This window comes from Equus quagga, chromosome 8 (genome assembly GCF_021613505.1).
Source record: "Equus quagga isolate Etosha38 chromosome 8, UCLA_HA_Equagga_1.0, whole genome shotgun sequence".
Lineage (NCBI taxonomy): Eukaryota > Metazoa > Chordata > Mammalia > Perissodactyla > Equidae > Equus > Equus quagga.
The window spans coordinates 39,458,824-39,479,306 of NC_060274.1; positions in this window are offsets into that span (position 1 = coordinate 39,458,824).

A 20,483-nucleotide genomic window follows, 5' to 3' on the forward strand; every position below is an offset into this window, starting at 1 on the left:
TAAAAATCAATAAATGTACAAAGTGTACAAAAAGGTGCACTAAATGCGTGCTAATCCCAGAAGGGGAAAGGGCTTGTTTGGGTTGGGATGGGGGGTAATTAAACCAAGCCACTCACATCTGTTTATTCTCCTATATACTCAATACTGAAAATGTAGACGCATTTTGATTTCTGATCAACCAAACTCTTATTATCGCTGCATCTTCATATAAAACGTGAACACAGGCATGGAATTTTTCAGCCCACTGGTAGAATCACGTTACTTCCTCCAACCTCGTCATCCTAACTTTAAGCTAAATTCATATAACATGCCCCCTCGTGTGAACCTTGCTCAAAATAGCATCATTTTCCTTTGCATTAAATGTGCTTCACCTCCTTTGTGGTACTAATAGTGGTCCTTAGCTCTAAGAGTTGTACTCAGCGCTAGGATAATGCCCCACAGTCTGCAGATTTTAGAGTACCGTTCACCTCATCTTCACTCTACCACTGAGAAACATTAGTATAGGTCCCACTCTATAGATGGTAAAGTTTAGGTACCAAAAATCAAAGGATTTATTCCATTTCCCCCCACTAAAGCCCTATGGAGTTAAAAGGAGGCACACATTGGCAGTCATCTGGTTAATATAATTTGTGTGGACAGCGTGACCATGTAATGCACGCCAAGAGGTCCAGAATGATGCAGGAGGGTTGTGTTTCCACATGAATCCACCTGTGTGATTGCCAAGTTCTGCTTTTTGTATGTGTGTTGGACCCAGCTCAGCCCAGCATGAAGTGGTTTTGGGACCACTAGGCCTCTGGTCCCACTAAGCTTCTGGTCTCAGGCTCTATCCTATGAGTGGCTCATTTCCCAGCCTTTCCTAAAGAGGGAGCGGGGAATATAGGTTTTCAGGGATGTTGCTAGATACCACACACACACAATGGGATTCCTTGGTCAAACAAGTTTGAAAACACGAACAGATTTCTTATTGCAGTATTTATAAGAGTGCTTACTATGACATTGTTAATGTCCAAAAGGAGTAGGATACAGAAGATACCATGTTCTTACCTTTTTTGGTTATAGCATTCTTTTTATTACACAGCAGAAATCGCAGAACTAGCGTAACACAAAACCAGCTCTTGGGACCATCAATCAGTGGATTTCAAACAAATAAATTCTTTCAGAACCTTTATTTCTGAATGCTATGGAAGATCTGCTACCAATACCTGCTTGGATGGTATATTATTTAAGGAAACTCCTGTACATTTCACTTAACATTAAAATACCCAAGTTAGAAACAGCAGGTCCTTTCCACCTGACTGGGGACATTTGAGAAGATTGGGACCTCTTCAAATCCCAGCTCCTTCAGCCTAGAAGGCCAGACTAGAGATAGTCACCCTATCACTCATCAGATGGCAAGAAACTTGACTCAGCGTGCCAAAAAGAATGTTAGAAACTTCTCCCTACCCTGACCTCCCCACCCAGGTCAGGTGTCCCAACTCCTTGCCTTCATTGACTTGCAGATACTGGCAAAGTACGCATTCCATTGGACCACGATGGCTGACTTCTTCAGATAGACTTCAAGAGCAGATGCTCTGCCCAAGGTCAGGGATGGGAGAAATATGGTGGGACATGTACTATGCCACTACAGTTGCCTTTTCTGCAGATAGGAACCTACTTATACATGTGAGTTGACCATCCTGTCCCAGGACCATCAAATTCTCCAGGCTAAAATTTCTGCTGGAGGGGGAATAGGACAAATGATAATGTTTTAGCCTCCAAACCCACAATCTAGGGTGCCAATGACTGTGTTTCCCCGTGTCAGAACATTCCTGTGAATTCCTGGGAAGTTCCAAGCCAAAATCACCATCTCAGGGACTTCTTCAGAATGGCGCAGAGTGCAAAGGTCATTCTGCCTGGGGGAATGTCTCAGTTTGAGTCACCCTCCTGGGTGACTACAGATAACTGGGAGTTTCTTCAGCCGAGTATAGTGCCACGGAAAAAAGCAGAGGCTTTGCAAACCAACAAGATTCAAATTCTGGATCTACCTTTCACTAGCTCTGCAGATTTGGGCAAGTTACTTCAAGTCCTTGAGACTTGGTCATCTTATCATAAAACAGTGAATAATACTCCGTAATTGGATTACTGAGAATATTAGACGAGGTGACATATTCAAAGCGTCTAGCACAGTGCCTGACACAGAGTTGGGGACCAATCAGCTGCCCTGGGTGAAAGTTCAAACCCTCTTTATCCTGATTAAATATTCATAGGCTCTAATCCCATAATTATAAGAAAACATTTAATTCCTCCAGCAGGACTTCAACTATGTAAAAAAAAAAAACAAGTGAGGATCATGCAAAGCATAAAAACTATCAAAATTAACAAACTGAGCCAAAAATTGAGGCCTTGTTTTCAACCAAACTACCTAGTGGCTCGCTAACAAAGAGACAAGTGAATCTATTGAATCTTTTGTGGGCTTTTTTTATTTTTATCACTGACCTAGAAATAATGCACACGGCCGTGTGCCAACCGTAATGCAAACGGGGTGAATATATCAGATCAAGCAAGCATCCTGGCTATTCAGGAAAAGCTGCAGTCAAGGTAGGAAATAGTCTAATGCAAATAAACAAGACTAAGTCCCCTCTATTCCTGTCTTATATCAAAAGATTTTTCCTATTTTATTTTTTATTGAGATAAAATTGACATATAACATTGTGTAAGTTTGAAGAGTACAATGTGTTGCTTTATATATATATTTGCAATATATAAATATGTATATCGCATCACATAATTATCGTTTCTTTTTTGGGGTGAGAACATTTAAGATCTATTCTCTTAGCAACTTGGAGGTATGTACTACGGTATTGTTGACTCTAATCACTACGCTGTGCATCAGATCTCCAAAATTTATTCATCTTGCAGTTGCACATTTGTGAACCTATTGCACTTTGTTTTCTCTCTTTGTCTCATCTGAGAGATACTAGTACATGTTGAAATGCTTCAAAGTCATACAGAGGAGGAAAGGATCAACCACAAGACGCTGACTCTCCCATAGGGAGGACCATTGGTCCTTGATAAAAGTGAGGGAGCTGTCCCTTAAAAGCATGATTTTGTTTGGTATAGAACCCTTCATTTTCAAGCCGCAGGCACTCACATTCCTGTGGTGGACAGGTTGGAGGGGCCCGGCCTGTGGGAAACCTGATTGGTGCCAACGGTTCACCTGAGTGGCAGAGTTGGCAGGAAATAGGCTTCTGGCTGGGTCCTTACCATGAATGACATTCCTGCTGCACAGTTAGAGGGTGTTTAAAATTCTTTTGGGCAATTTGTAGTCCCCTAGGAACTGGATGGCTGATTGGATAATTATGGTGCCCCAAAGTGCTATGATGTACCTGTCATCATCTGAGAATAGAGAAAATATGTTTGTTTGGAGGCTATATTAGTTTCTCATTGCTGCTATAAGAAGTTACCACAAACTTCATGGCTTAAAACAACACAATTTTATTCTTGTACAGTTCTGGAGACCGGACATCCAAAATGAATCTTATGGAGCTAAAATCATGGTTATGGACGGGCTGGTTCCTTCTGGACGCCCTAAGAGAGAATCTGTTCAATGCTTCTTCTGGCTTTTGGTGGCTGCTGACATTCTTTGGTTTGTAGCCACATCACTCCAATCTCTGCTTCTGTCTTTACATTGCCTTCCTTCTTCTGTGATCTAATCTCCCTTTGCTTCTCTCTTGTGAGGACACTTGTCATTACATTGGGCTCTTCTAGATAATCCAGGATAAGCACTCCATCTCAAGAACCTTAACTTAATCACATCTGCAAAGTCCTTTTTACCACATAAGGCAACATTCACCAGTTCCAAGAATTAGGACCTAGCTATCCTTATTATTCAGCAGGCCACAGAAGTAGAGGATGAAGCCCTCAGAGTAGCCAAGAGCTTGCACAGTGCTCTTTCTCTGTTGGGAATATATTGGACCTGTTGAGGGACTCCATGTGTCACCGGGAAGTGGACCGGTGGGTCCAGAAGTGGACAGCTTTGGATAATGTTTTTTAAAACCAGACAAAGATTTGTGGGGTGGCTGGTCATGGTTGTAGATCAAGGGACTGGATTTTCTGTGTATCCAATCTCTATAATGAACAGAGAAATTAAAATTGATGCAGATACATGACTAGTGTTGGAGGACAGGTTGAGATTGTCTTGGTTATGGGAGAGGTCAGGTCCCCAAGAGAGTGCATTGTGATGGTATCCAAAGACAGAAAGAGAGGCATAAATTCTTTGGGAGTCCAGGGCTCACCACTGACCTATTACTGAGTATTGATTCATTCATTCAAAAATATTTATTGAGTATCCAGTGCATCCCAGGCCTTGCAATAAGTGAGTGTACAAACAGATGAAGACCTCTACCCTCTTGTAATAAAGGGAGGATCCGAACTGGAAGGTGTCATATCTGATGTAGGTCTCATACAGCTTCAATGAACCATCTTAAGGAACTTGGAATGTGGATAGAATTGAGGCAGAGCCACGGTCCTTGAATACAGCTTGTTCCTCCTGTGAGACACAGCCTTCTGTTCTGGAGAGCCAGCTCTCTGTGTGCTCGGCCCCTGGATGGAACTCAGCTGGGAGCTATTGTGAGTAAACATTTGTCTGACGCTCTCACTGGGTCATTGCCATCAGCTTTTATGGTCTGAAGGGGCTGAAAGCTTCCTAGTCCAGAGGGTTTCTTAGGTTTCTGCGTTTCCGTTTGGTATTCTGACTCATGTCATGAATTATCTGCTCAGCAGCTTGGAATACTAGGCCTTTGATAATGTCAAAGTTAAAACATCTGAAGGACACATCCCACGTCACCTGACAGTAGCTGAACTTCAGGCATCAGTAATCAGACCATGTTGTCACAATATACTGGACCCATTTAAGGTAGTGAGTCTAAACCATCAAGAGGGTCCAGCGCCACATATCCAATGCTCTGCCTTCCTAATACAACTGTGGGTCCTTTCCTCAACAGCCTCATGGAGGGATCTGTTCCAGGGGTAAGAATGGACAGTCTGCCACATACAGCCAAGGAAGCTATGCCCATATAGCTCTAGGGGACACTTTTTGCATCATAGTATATATGAAAAGCACCTTCCATAGATATGTACAGCCATACAGTGTAGTCCTGAGAAAAAGGGCTCCAGAGCATATTTCCTGGCCAAAACACAAGTCTGTGAGTGCTGGGATGCCAGAGTGCTTGGCCCCTGGGGCTGGGTTATTATATAGTTTTTGACTAAAGCCCTTGTGAACACATCAGGGGCCTGGGACTTGGCCCTCAAAAGCTCTGGAATGTGTTGTGGTGTGGTCTTGGAGGTGGACATCTACTAGTGGCAAGGTGAGGAGTGGGTATGGTAGGTATAATGTCCACTTCCCAGCTGGGTACCCCTCCATGGTCTCAGGGCTGTTCTAGTGGTGGGGTGCCTAAGGTTCTTTTGAAAAATGAAGAAGGATCCTCATGTAAGGAGAATGAGTATAGACAAGAGCTAAGTGGTGAGACAAGATCCAAAGGCAAAGTGGGGATTTCCAATGAGTCACCAAAGACAGAGATCAAAGCTGGCATAATTGATACTGAACCTCCCAATCTCAAGTTTGTGTGCCCGATGTGCAATAAGCCAATCACTGGGACATTAGTGCTTGGAGATGGAGAAAGCTTTATTCAAATTGGCCAAAATGAGAAGGCAGGATGATAGGTTCTCTCTAACCTGCCGTAATGAAAGGAGAAAACAGGGCGTCCTTTTAGAGCTAAAGGGCTTGGGTGGAGGAGTTTCAGAGAAACCAAAGGGAAATCCGTGTTTCTTTCACTCCAGATAAGCCCTTGGGCAACCAGACTTTTGGGGTCAATGGCAGCTAGGGGCTGGTTATCTGGTGAGAGTAACTTCCTTAAAGGCATTCTTTTTCTTCTGCAAAACAAACTCATAAATCCTTGTGACTCTTGAGTCACCCCCAAGGTTAAACAAGAAAACAGCAAATTAACAAGATTAATTTCTTTTCATCTGTGTCTGTGTTGGGAACAAGGTTAAAGAATAATTATGCTCTTATTGAATATTTACAGTTACTCTCAGATACCTGGCTTCAAAATCAAGACTCTGAAAGCCAAAGAGATGAGAACAAGAGGCATGAGGTGTGCTGAGACACCTCCTAGGTTTTCAAACAGGAACACTGTTTGAAAGCATTAAATTGATCATGGCTCCATTTCCAAGATGAGAAAACTAAGGCTGGGATGCCAAGGGTCTTCCCATTTAATGGCAGGGCCAGACCATGTGCCAGCTTGCAGTAGATCACTCCTTTCTCTTGTAGTATTCATTAAACAGTCAGCAGAACCACATGCTCCCTGGAGAAATGGGCCCACAGCCCTAAAACCAGCACCGTCAGAGAAAGCAGATTGTGTCTGTCAAGTCCATCAACTTTTCTCGAAAGCTACTACGGGATCTTTCATACCTCTCAGTCACTGATTGACAGGTCGTTCAGGCTGCTGGTGAATATCTGATTAATCTGAAGATATTTTAGCCTACATTCGAAATAGTTTTCCTCTTAAGATTTTTATCACTCGCAGGTAAGTTTGAAAGTTTGCTAAGCTTGCAAAGTTCTTTTACTTTCCCAGCAGTGAGCAAGTGATTGAAGGACAGGCATCAATTGCACTGCAAACCTTCATGATCTGCCCAGGCCTTACACGAAAGGTTTGTGGTCCAGAGTCACTGATGGGAAATTGACACATAGCAAGCGGGACAAAGGAAAAGATCTGGCTCACAAATGTTCCTGGGAGAAAGGAGGGACAGGGGAAATGCTGACTCATAATGTTTTTAAGTAACTTGGGTACATTTTATGATCCTGAATTTCATGGTGTTATTAATGCAAAATCCAACATGAGTGATGACTCCCCTAAAGCTGTGATGAGAACGCTAATGAAAACAAACTGATTTTTATTTGCACAAGCATTCCTCAGATGGACAAATGATGTGGGCATTTTGACTACAAAGTCGTTAGCACATTGGTCGTTGGCAGTAACTTCAAGGAGGTAGTTCTGCCTATTTTTTTCCACGTTTCCTTTCAACATCTCAGTTCCTGGGCTTTGAGAATCTCTGGTCCCTAATCAAACCTAGAGGCTGACTGGGCGTATAAATCTCAATATAGCTGCCTGACTGGCTAAGGCGTGGGAGAGATGGAAGGATGGTTCTCAGTGTCTGAGAAAGCATGGATGCAAGGAAACAGCAGAAGGGCACCTGCAGAAATCTTAAAGACTTTTCAGACATTGTCCCAAGAGCCTAGTTTGTCAAAACAGTTGCCATACTACTTGCTCTTCATCCTCATATATCCTCCAGTTTTGGGGTCTACGCTTCCCTCTACCTCGACCTTCCCTTCCTTCTGTCATCTATCAACTACCCCCTCCCTACTGCCATGGTCATCACGACATGCAACCTGAATCTTCCTCTGCAACACATAGTCTAAAGGCATGCCGGGATCACCAATCATCAGGCGAACAACCATCCAAACCCCATCTTCACTTTCATTGGCTTCAGTCACCTACGTCTCTGGTCACTCCAGGGACCTAGGCTTCACTGGAATAACTCTATCTATGAAAACTTAAAACTGCAATCTCCACCCCTCTGACCTCATCCTCCTGTTCCTTGATGCTTCCCCTAGTGGTAGCCTTTTGGTTGCACTTTCTTACCTGCCCAGTCAACACCCCAGGGCTAGTCCCCTAAATACTCTCACCAGCTCCTCAGTGGCTTCAGTCGCCTGGACTTCCACTATACCCAGCCATCTGAAACCTCACCCTGGATCTTTCCATAATCCACCTTCTCTTCTAATTGGGCTGCTGAGGGACTAGAGACAACCCTGCTTGTGCTCTCCATCTTCCACTGAATCCTGAGGTCCATCACTGATCCTTTCACTTGTCCTCTTCCAATTCTTTTCCCTTCCCCCCTTCACTTCAGTGACTGTCCCAAACCTTCACTACACCCCTCAGTCACCCCTGAGAACATTAGCTCCCATCTCATTTCATCAAAACACTTAAGGTTATCAGCAGATAGTGGCCCCAAATTTTTTTCTCGTCTACAAACCCATATTCCAATCTTTTAATCCTCTTCAACAGATGAGTGTCTCTTTTCTTCCTCCTCCTTAATAATTATCCATTTATATTTGTTCTTGGTCCCATTTAATCCCATTTTGTGAAGGATTTTGTTATAATTATACTCTCTCTCATAGCTTGCTCTTCATAGCTGATGGTAATTTCCCCGCACCACATAATTACCTCCCCTCTAACACAAAATCAAAGCTGAAGTGCATTTTTGCATTTTTCACTTGAGAAATATTTACTGGGAGCCTACTAGGTGCCAACTACTATGACAGAAAGGTACAAGAAAACTTACTGACAAATGAGGCAGACATGACTTCCCCTTTCATGGAGCTGAGGGTCTAGTGGATGAGAGAGATGGTATATGACAAATAAAAATGAGTATATCGTGACAAATATTAAAAGAACTACAAAAGAGAAGCACAAGCTGCCACGGGCGCTTGTATCAGGGGATGACTCTTGGGCCCGTGGTAGGGAGGTTTCTCTGTGAGAGTGTAGGTTTGGGTGGACAAGGGTCAGGAATGAGTGCCAGCCTGCCCACTTAGTAGCTGGTCATTCCTTAATCTTGAGTACCACTTCTCCCCATTCCCAGCTGCTCATAGCTTCTTCTCATTTGGTCCTCTTTTTTACAATAGTCTGTGTTTCTACATCTTTGGTTCCCTTTTTTAGCTTGGTCCATGGTCATGTGGCTTTTGTTTCAGCTCTGCCTCTAGATCTGCTCTAACCGAGGTCATTCATGACCTCCTGGCTTTAAACACAAAGGACACTTCCCATATCTGTGTTAAAACGGAAATTCACTAAGATTGCTCAAAAAAAGAGATGTGCATATTCCCTTCAGTAACTGTATACCTTGCTAGGGTAAATGGGCATAACATCTCTGAGTCCAATGATATTAGAAATGGAAAATAGGATATAACCATAAACATAGAAGTTTTTTAGATTACAAAGGAATAATATGTTAACCATTTAATACTTAAGTTTAAAATCTCAATGGAATAGACTAATATCTAGAAAAATACAAATCATCAACCTTTACTCAAAAAGAGAGCAAAGACTTGAATTTAAAAAATGGAATCGTCAAAAAGATACCTTTAGTGGTTTTGTATATTTTTTTCTGAATATCAAGTGGCATATAGTCCCTATCTGTCACAGAGCCTCGGTGAGCACATCCATAGGGTAACCGCTAGCTCCATGTGGCTCTTGCAAACTTGAAATGTGGCTCATCTGAACTGAGATGATCTGGAGGCATAAGTACACACAGATTCCAAAGACTCAGGATGAAAAAAAGAATGTAAAATATCGCATTAATAATTTTTATATAGATTACATGTTGAAATGGTAATATTCTTTTATTTTGGCAGTTTAAATATATAATTCAAATTCATTTTACCTATTTCTTTTTACTTTTTTAATGTAGTTACTAGAGAACTTGACATTACACATGTGGTTTGCATTGTATTTTTATTGGACAGTGCGGCTCTAGGAAAAGAATCGCCATAGATAACTAGCATAAAAGGAAAAGCGATACTGAACACAGTATCAGTGACATGCGCTGTGATTTTACTACATACTGTACTATGCTAAGTATTTTATATAAATTATCTCATCCCTGGCCTCAGGACAACCCCACAAGGCAGGTAACCTCTACACCTTTTAACAGCATTACTGTGACCTTACCCAGGTGACACAGCCAGCATGTGACAGAGCTGGCCCTCCCACACAGGACTGCCAGACTCTGGAGCACGTCCTCTCTACCTGATAGTCCCCTCACCTTCGTCCACTAGATCAAGATTAGGAAGGAATGTGTACAATGTCATTCTCTTTTTTACATGAGATTTCTTAAGCCCTGTGTTGCTGAACTTCAAGCCAATTTTCTCATGTTCTGAGGTCAGCTCCTGGCCAGGAAGAGGGAACAGGCTGGGCTGGGTACCACATCACCAACTATTAGGAACATAACCCATGACATGTGTCTTGAAAGCTGAAGAGAGATGCAGAAACGCCCCAAGGCCAGGCAGGCCCACACTCAGCCTGCCAGTAGTTTGACCATTTGGATTCTATTTGCATTTTCTCTGTCCTCCTAGACAGGAACAGGCCTTTTCAAATGAGCTTAGCTCTCCAAATCCACTCAAAATGTCACAAAATTAAATGAATGGTTTCTTAGACACCATGGGGAGTAGAAACCCAATAGCAAACACTAATGGTTTCCTTTGCAGGAAGCCCCTTTGAGGATGAAAGAATTCATCCAAGAGTCAGACCTCTTCTCGGCTGGGGTGTCTGTCTGTCAGATGACAAGCTGTGGGGAGTCAATAGCACCCTCGCCCCACTCCATCTGTGATCGCAGAGAACAAGAGAAGAGCAGGCCAGAGGGACGCAAATCCTGGTCCTGTGATTTCAATTACAGGGAGGTGAAAAATTATTTGATATCTGAGCTTGCTAAAAGCGCCCATTCCTTCTGCTCCAAAGATCTTTCCTGCTAAACTGAACAAAAGAGGAGAAAGAAGTTTCGATGCATATTGAGGGGAAGGGGTAGTGGAGAGAAAGCGAGCACAGCAGGTGGAGAGTCGATGACAATGCAGACAAAAGAAAGAACTTCTTAAGATTCTTTCTAAGAAATGGAATTTGCACTGCGCTGGTTCTTTTATTAGGACATCTCTCAGCCTCTCCCTTGCTCTCTATCTCTCACACTAAGAATTAGATTTGGGTTTTTGAATCCACATCGATAAAGCACAGAGTTTGTTGTTCCTCTCAAAGATAACGTCACTTGAGCCTCCTCTGTGTCTGGGCAGTGCCAGCACAAAAATGTGGCAGCCCTGGCTGGGGTCTCAGCTCAGCCCCTGTTATCCTGGAAATAAAGCCATGCCTGGGCTTTTGGCAACACTCTCTTTTACACCTAAGTGAAGAGACAAGGCCTCTATTAATTGCAGCCCTTGCTGAGAGAGACCGTTCACTGGGTGGAGGCAGTATCTTATACTGATTATGGGGCCCCATGGAACAGCCTTCAAACCCGCCTTGACTTCTAGGTATAGGAGGGTGCACAGCTTATCGAAGCTCTCTGAGCCTCCATCTCCTCATCTGGCAAATGAAAGAAACCAAAATTGACCTAATAGGGTTGTGTGAGGCTAAAACACATATAAATTACTTGGCTCACAGTAGATGGCTAGTACTTTCTATCTCTAAAAATTGGCTCTCATCCATGTAAAGAAAGAATCATACTAAATTAGGCTTTTTGAAGTGAAAATCCTCTCTTCCATACAAGCTCAAATGACAGTATCAATAATGGTGAAATAAATTTGCCTCTGCCCCACTGCTGGTTCCGCACTCTCCACATTTTCTCTAACTGCATCTTCATGCCCTGTGCATATTCAATAACAAATGTTACATCCCTGTCCGGTGATCAAGGAGAATCATCTCAGGTTATATGGTGGCTGAGAAAAATCATCTCATTTTCACAGTTCTGCTGTCCAACATAGTCACCACAAACACGGCACCACGCAAAGCTGTGTAACTGTAATAATAAACATTACATAATTGGAAACAGTGATACTTTAATATGAGAACACATGAAGAGGAATTAGCCATGTAAAAATTCTGACATTTGTTCTAAAAATTAAGTCACACTACCTTAGAGTCACACATTATATATTTGATCTCTTCATCTAGACTGTAAAGTTGCCAGAGGCAAGAACTATTTCCAACATCTGCGCGTTTCCTTCAGCATCTGCCACTTTGCTTTGCAAACAGAGGTTGCCTAATTAACATTTGTTACTTGGCTGATTGACTGATTAATTAAAAAACAACAATTCTTTGTCTTGAGGCTACAGAGGCTGAAATAGAGGGGGCATGGTTCTCCTTATTTGCTAGAGACCACACCCTTGTGCTAAGACTTTGGGCGCCATCTTTGTGTGATAGTCCTGCCAGAATGCCCCCTACTCAAGACCTTAGGAGGCCCATTGGAAGCTGGGGACAGGAATCCGTGCACCTCACTCTGAGTGTCTCCCAAGTACAGATTTATCTCTCTGCCTTACTATTCCACCAATGTGTGTGAGCTCCTCATGTCTAGACTCCACTGAATGAAGCTCAGACCCACATGTAGGACATGTAGGCTGACAAACAGAGAAGCCCAGTAATTAGTGGGGACTGGTTGCAGGGTTTCCAGAAACATTAAGGAAGTTCCAGAACCTGGGATGCTGTGATGAGGAGGAAGCGGAGGCAGAGTTTGGGTGTCAGCAATATGAGTTTGGTTGTAGGGGAACCCCCATGATATGTTAAAGGAGCCATTTGGCCTGTCATAATTACAACCTCTGTTGAGCTGAGTAGGCCTGGGTTCCATGAGCTGGCTAACATAGCAAACCTCCCACAGGGCTGTGTATGAAGGAGGCCAGCAGTAGGCCCATTCTTTGTGCCTAACCTTCCCTTCCACCAGGTCTGAGGGTATCTGAAGTGAGTTCAGTGATGCACAGTTATTGAAGCAAGGCTCTCTAGAGATTGTGGGTAAAGATGGGGAGGAAGGGAGAGCTCAGAGGACTTACAGAGGCTGCCCGGGTCCTGCCTGCATTCTTCCTCCATATCCCATCAGTGTACACCAGCCTGACCTCCAACTGCCGGTGTCTGGCCATCAGTGCCTAAGTGCTTCCTCTGGCGTCCAGAGCCCATGTTGCCCACCCCAGAAGTAGGCTGGAATGCCAGAGGGTCAACCTGCCCTCACCCAACAGCCCTGCACCAATGACCGAGAGGAGGTAATGTGGAAATGCCTTAACTCCCACCCTCGGGTGGGGTAACTCTGAATCACATGATCTACACTGCCTTCCAGAGTTCCCCAGTAGGATTAAGGACATATGTTTCCTGGGATCATCTCCCAAACAAGCTACTTGCACTCAAATCCTCGATGCAGGTTCTGCTTCTGTAGCTCAGTGCAGAGTACACCTTCACACTTGACAAATGTGGCCACATGGAACATGGTGAGGAAGAGGTGAAGGCCCTGGTTGGCTGACACAGATCCTCCAGGACGCCCATATGAAAAGCATTAGAATGCTCGCAGCCAGACAGGTAAGAAGCTCCTAGGCTTCCTTCCCTTTCCCATGGGCGGCAGGTATGGAAACACATCCCATTGCCTGTGAAAGACACCAGGCCGTGGAGGGCCTCCAAAAGTCATCATAGTCTTATATGCCCACTCTCACCCTATTTCCAGTTCCTCACCAAATGAAGGAGAATCCCATGCAAGCTGTCTCCCTGACAGGGGTGTATGGGCAAAAATCATGATCAGCAAGACAGCCATGTCTTTCCTGTGCTGACTCCAAGTTGGCATGGATGGCGGTGATATGCCAACAGACCAATTCGCTCATGTGGCTGGGCAAGGAGAGTGAGGTCGCAGCTAGGCTGCACAGAGGAAAAGTTCTCAGAGCACAAGATCAGCATGGAGCAGCAGGCCCAGGGGTCTTGGGCATGCGGGCTTGGGGGCCAGAGAGACCGAGTGGCTTTCTGGTGTTCAAGGAACTATCTCTAGCCTGGCGCTGAGATTGCTGCTCAGTGGTGCGGAGATACCAGAGGCCCCCAGGGTTAGTGGGATGGCCAAACCCTGTCCAGAAGTAAGTCCAGGCTTCAGAGTGACCTAAAATGGGATGAACCCCCCAGGGGGTATTTTTCATGGCCAATCATCACTTTTTGGTGCTCATCTTACATGACTTTTCAACAGGCCTTCTTGTTCACTGCTCTCCTTTCAAAAATTGACTTTTTGACCCTCTCTTCTGCTTCCCCTCTCCAGCCAGACTTTGTCAGTCATTTTTTGTGGGGGGTGGAGGAGCTAAAGCTCTCCCAGCTTCTTAAGTGTATCAGGATTTTCCCTCATGAGGAGAATATGTTATTATCATACTTGATGTTTTTATATTTATGGGCCTCGTCATTATAAAGCATACACGATTCTAATTCAGCAGTATGTTTCAATCAGCTAATTTCTATATTTTCTTTTTCATAAAGTCATGCATTAAGCAATTCCTCCAGCTATCGTGATATATCCATCCCCCTACTGGATGGTTCCTCCCTGCTCCTGGGTCCCAGAGTCTGTTGCCTGACCAGGCCAGGACACCAATAAAACCCAGAGAAGGGTCTTTACATGGCATTTCTAATACAAGTCATTTCCTCCCAATGAAGATTTGATTTTGTCATTTTTGCCTAAGCAGAATTGGAACCCTTCATACCCACTGGGGGAAATACACAAAGCAATATAAAAGTTATTAGCACAGACATCTGAAAAACAGCAAGTGGGGTGAAGACTTTTCTACGCCCATTGGCAAGTGCTGTAGTGATGTAGGAGGGAAGGGTGGAAAAGGCAGGGCTGAACCAGGCGCCCCGGCTTTGGACGAGTCTCCAGATCACGCAGACGGAGAGAGTTTCAAAGAACAGGCCCATCGGTTGATGTCCCCTGGAGATCTTTTATCATTTTTTCTATCTCATCGGCTCTTATAACCAATGAATATAACCTGAACTTATGATGCTGGGTATCCATCTATCTTCCAGGGAGAAGGTTTAAACCAGAGTTGTGTCTGTTTAAAATCACACTGACAAGCCTTAATTCACTTCTTTAGGTCTGCGTGAAAGAGAAGTTCCCTATTACCTCAAAGATATTAAGCCCCTGGGTTGATTGTGACTTCCACAGATGTATGACAGGTCAGTGCCCATGACTGAGAGACGTGTCACAAGCCCCTTCATCTTCATTCATTTCATCATTTTAGAACCCAAATCAGGAGTGTGCGAGGCTGTGCCTGGCTTCTCTTTCTATTTCTCCAAACGAACTCAGGGCACATTATTTGGAGAAGCTTGGGGGATGTGATTCAAGCATGTCTCCTGGGACAGCAATTTTGTCCTTTGACTGCTTCTGAGAGGAAGGTGGATGTGTGCTGTTCCGATGGATTGTATTAAGAGCATCCAAAAGCAGACAAGCAAGTAAGCCTAAGGACGACCTGGGCTCAGGGTCCTATTTTTCTTTTGCACAAACTCTAGAAAATAAATAAATTAGCACATTAATTTAAAAATCACTTGATTCCTAAAATAGTAATAAATTACATAATTCTGGAATAGGCAGTGTAATATTCCCACTACCTAAATGGCTAAAGAAAGAGGCAAATTTCCTTCTCAAATTATTATTTTAGTGCAAGAAGTTCTAACCGGATCTACAACTGTTTGTAAAGGTGAGAGTACTATTGTGCGTTTTTCGTCTATAAATATTTTTCAAGAACTCACCCATTTCCCAACAGCTTATGGCAGACCAATTGGAACTGCCAATTCTGTGCACACGTGCAATTTAAAACTAGCCTTTACCTGGATCTGGGTGGCATATAATTCTACCGTCTGTGCAAAGTGTCTGAATTCAAAAGTTTTCCGGTGTCCACAAGTGTACATAGTCTTGCAAACACTTTGGTGACCATATAATCGTTAACTGTGTGCCTCAAATCCTCTACTGTAAAATTCCTTAAGAATTTCTGATGATCCTCCCCGTCTCTGTGAAACACATAGACGTTGTTGCTCAGATTGGGACTGATACTCATTTATCACCAAGTCCAAAAAGTAAATCCATTGATCAGTGTCTTCCTAGACTCTCCTGAGTTTCAACTCAAATAAAAAAACAAGAGCAAAAATCTGCAAAGAAATTGTAGCAACTTGAAAATAAGTTTTACTGAAACTAAAGTGAAAGTCATCTCCTGATAGTGGAAATTATTCAAGGAAAAAATGCAATAAACCTGACTTTGATCTGCATTTAGAAATAAGCTGGTGATGAAGTAGGCAGAAAGGAACCTTATCACCCTTTGAAAACCAGGAAAACGTCACTGAGATCATCAATATTAGAAACATGGGATTGCAAATCATGATTCTATGGTATGAGACTCTAAAACTTTAAATAGAAGTCCTTAATACTTTGGAGTGGAATGTTACTCCAAAAGGCAATTGTAAATAATCCAGATAAGACAGAAAAAGATTCTGGAAAAAAATTGTAATAACTACTTCAGGAAATCACCCATGAGCTCAGATTTTTAGATAATATGTTGTAAAGATGGGTTGACATCATAGAAAATATTCGAACATCCACTGAATGTTCTTTGAGGTCTGGGACAGACAGCATGATTTTGCAATTACATACTTTCATAATTGTTGTTTCAAGTTGAAGCAATGCCCAGCATTTCAAAGACTCTGTTGTCTTAAATGATAATCCTGACCAAATTTCCTTGTTTTGGAGTCTTCCTCCAAACTATCCAGTGATTCCTCGTTCATCCCACACTGGATAAAAACTCAGCTAGTATAAAATGAAAAAGTTGGAAACCTGGCTGTCCTGTCGGCAACTCAAGCTAACGTTAGAAGTTTGAATTCTAAATAATAGAGAAATGCGAAATGCTCCCATGATGCTTCTGTGATGGGAGTATCTATTTCACAATGCAGGGCAGGGCCACGCCTCCTACCAGAGAACATACTCATGGATAGGGCAGCGTACTTTATTCACTATGACGGGTATGACCAGGATTCTTTGGCACATTCCATTACCCTAGATTTCACACTAACACACTAACACACCATTTACACACATACACACACACACACCATTTTCTATATAAAATTGATCCTTAGCCCTAAATCCCTCTCTATTCTCCTACCTTTGTGATCATAGTTGGATTCTGGGTAAGATTTGAGGGATCCTTTGAGGGACAGAATAGCCAAGATATGGAAATAACCTAAATGTCCTTTGGTGGATGAGCGGATAAGGAAGATGTTTATATATATGACATATATGATGGAATATTATTCAGCCTGAAAAAAGAAGGAAATCCTGACATTTGTGACAACGTGGATGGACCCAGAGGACATTATGCTAAGTAAAATAAGCCAGACACAGAAAGACAAATACTGTATGATCTCACTTATACGTGGAATCTAAAATAGTCAAACTCATAGAAGCAGAGTAGAATGGTGGTTACAAGGGCTGGGAGGAGGGAGAAGTGGGGAGGTGATGGTCAAAGAGTACAAAGTTTTATGAGAGAGAAATACCTTCTGGAGCTCTAGAGCATAGTGCCAATAGCTCACCATACCGTAGGTATGCTTAAAATTTTCCAGGAGGAAAGTTGTGTTCTTACCACATAAACAATACTACTACTATTATTAATAATAAAGTGAGTGGGAGGAAACTTTGGGAGGTGATGGATACGTCTATGGCCTTGGTGGTAGTGAGTGTTTCATAGGTGTATACTTAACCCCAAACTCATCAAGTCATATACATGAAATACGTACAGCTTTTCATATGTCAATCATACTTCAATAAAGTGGTTTAAAAAAATAAAAGTAGTTGGAGCATTCTGCTTAGACGTTGCCCCTCTGCTTGTGGTCTGACTGTAGCCTTCAAGGTTGAACAGTAAAAAGCATGAAAAGATGATGAACTATATGGAAAATGTTTCTCCCCGTAGCCTAGAACAGAGCAGCTTATGCTGTCTGCTCATCCCGAAATGGCCTTCTAAAGTTAAGGCAGAGCGGGTCAGGGCAGAGATATGCCTCTTTGAGAAGATGCTCATTATATTATGCTTTTTATAACAGTCTCATGAGAAGGGAGATGGAGAATGAATCCAAAGAGGGAACACCATCCACAAGATCCACCAGAACATGATTTTCAAACGGGCTTCTGGAGATCTACAGATTTATTGTCATATGTCTAGAAGTTTTTTATAAGAGTTGTTCACTTAATTTTTACATCATCTATAACCCCAAACAAATCAATGTAAACATATTCTAAACTTCCTTGCTAATCATTTTGTAACTGAGTATTGCCACTCTATTTCAGTCCCTGCATTTCTGCTTCTATGTGCAAAATCTATTGGCACAAAGATATCGCTTAAGTGATATCATTTGAAAAGCAATGCAATTGTTCTGAAACTGTGTCTTGCTGACCTCCAAGAGCACAAGGAGTCCACAACCTCTCCAGCGCGAGAAACACAACAGTGCCTTTTCCCTAGTCTGGTTCTATTTGCAATCTCACTGTTCCTACTCAAGAAAATCAGTCTCCTGCTACAGCAGCCTCATTGTGATATTGGAGCTCAGGTTGTCCTTGACACATATCAGAGGGCCTCTTTCTTGATATCATTGATCAGAAATGAGAGGGGCCGGTGGTGTAGCGGTTAAGTTCGCACGTTCGGCTTCGGCGGCCCAGGGTTCACCAGTTTGGATCCTGGGTGCGACACCGCACCACTTGGCAAGCCATGCTGTGGTAGGCGTCCCACATATAAAGTAAAGGAAGATGGGCACGGATGTTAGCTCAGGGCCAATCTTCCTCAAAAAAAAAAAAAAAAACAAGAAAGAAAGAAATGAGAATGAGGTAGGGAAGGGAATAAAGAAAGTCAGAGGTTCCTGCTAGAGTTTAGAATGTCTAACCAATTAACGGTTTAACCCAAGATTGTAACAAATAAACCAATATTACTGGAGAGTACATTTGGGCTATTCCAGATGGATCCAGTGGCCCTTTGAGGCTGATTTCAAAGTCCTAGGTTTTCTACTTTGCATGGACACAAGAAGCTTATCTTGTTGAAAGCAAAGAAACAAAAATGGATCATTATCTTGTTAACCAACCAAGAGGGTCAGCAAGGTCGTGGCAACATAAGCCTTGCTTCTAACATCCCTCAGGACTCAATTAAGTATGCGTGTGCTGAGGTCTCTATAATAAATGTAATGACACAGTCAGTTTACTTTCTTGCCTCATCAAAATATTCACATCAAAATATCAACTTAAGGATAAAGAAGGAAAAGCAAAGCTAATCTATCAATTTGCCAACTCCAGAAAAATGACTTTGATGTGTCACTGCCTACTGAGGTTTTCCATGAAAAAAATCCCGTAGCCTGCAAACATATGCAAAAGGTTCTACATCAATGATGTACTCAAAGTGTGGTCCGAGGACCACCGGCATCTGCTGCAGCTGGGAACTTGTCAGCAATGCAAATTCTTAGACCCCACCAGAGACTTCCTGAATCAGTCTCTGACTGTGAGGCCTAAAAATGTGTGTTTTAGTAAGCTCTCCGTGTATGAGCTTGAGAAGCAGTGTTCTACACGGGTGACAGCCGATGCACATTAGCAGGCCCACAGAATTTGTATTTATTTATATATATGAGCTAGCTCATGTGGTCATAACTCAGAATCATAACTCAGTGCGTCAAGAGCCTGGGAAAGTCCTTACTCCCTCTTTGCTACTCTCTGGCTCTTCCTGTTTGCCTAAATATTACAATGACTTTGTTTCCCCAGTTTTTATTATTTTCATCATTAAATTGAATGCTGAATTGGAGCAGTGCTTATATTTCTTAGAGTGCCCAGCAGAATACATGACACATAGTTAGATCTTCCATGAATATTCATTGTATGAACTAATATCTACCTCTATAAGCAGAAATGGCGGGCCTACTAAGCAATAAACCATTTTGGAACAGATGAATTCAGGCCGTGTTGGTTCTAAGAATTCTTATCCATTGTCATCTCAGAAGCTGCTAGACTCTTAACTTAAAAATATAAAGCACAGACAATTTCAAAATGGATCTATATAAATCTGCAAGCTTTATTTTTTTCCTGCTGCATATGTATTACCAAAGACATCTCTAGTTTTCTTTCCCAATACCATTGATCGGTCCAGATTGGCTTAGAATTCAAGCTCGAATTTTGACAGTCTTGCCCAGGTGTAGACACTGTCACTGGGGCAGACTCTTTGGTTCTGATACCAGTTCTGTGCACCCTCCTCCCGCTGCTGTGTGCTTTGATGCTTACAGTTCGCATGTGTGACCTTCTGGAAGGAACTGTCCTTAAACCACCAGATCCGCTCTCTCTGCAGCTGGAAGTGCCTGAGTGTTCACAGCCCCAGTGGCTGACCGAAGAGGAAACATGAAAGCCCTGTACACTCACAACAGGACTCTGTCTGGAGAAGAATTTAGGGAATTTCCCTGTGGAAGCACACTAAGAACCGGGCTGAAACGCACCCTGGCTGGGCACCCTCCCATTCCCTGTCCTGCTTCTCCCACTTCCTTACTAGTGTCCCCTGGGAGCGTGTCTTTAATGCATTGACTATAGTAGCACCTCAGCTTAGGGGCTGACTTCTGGGAAACCCAGCCTAAGATACCCAGTATGCCAAATCCCACCCAAATCTAATCAGCTAGAGACAGGAAAGGCAGAGACTAATTCAAATAGTACATTGCACACCAACATCAGATATGCCTTTGTCCTCAAGACTTTTCTTTCCACACTAGAGTTACTTTTCTAAACACACAAAATTGTTAATGTTCTATGATATTGCTGCCGGTACTTCCCTTTAGCTATAATTCTTCCGTGAAATGGGCAATGCTCCCAGAATCCACTGATGTGTTTACCTTGGACAATCAACCAGAAATTTGAAA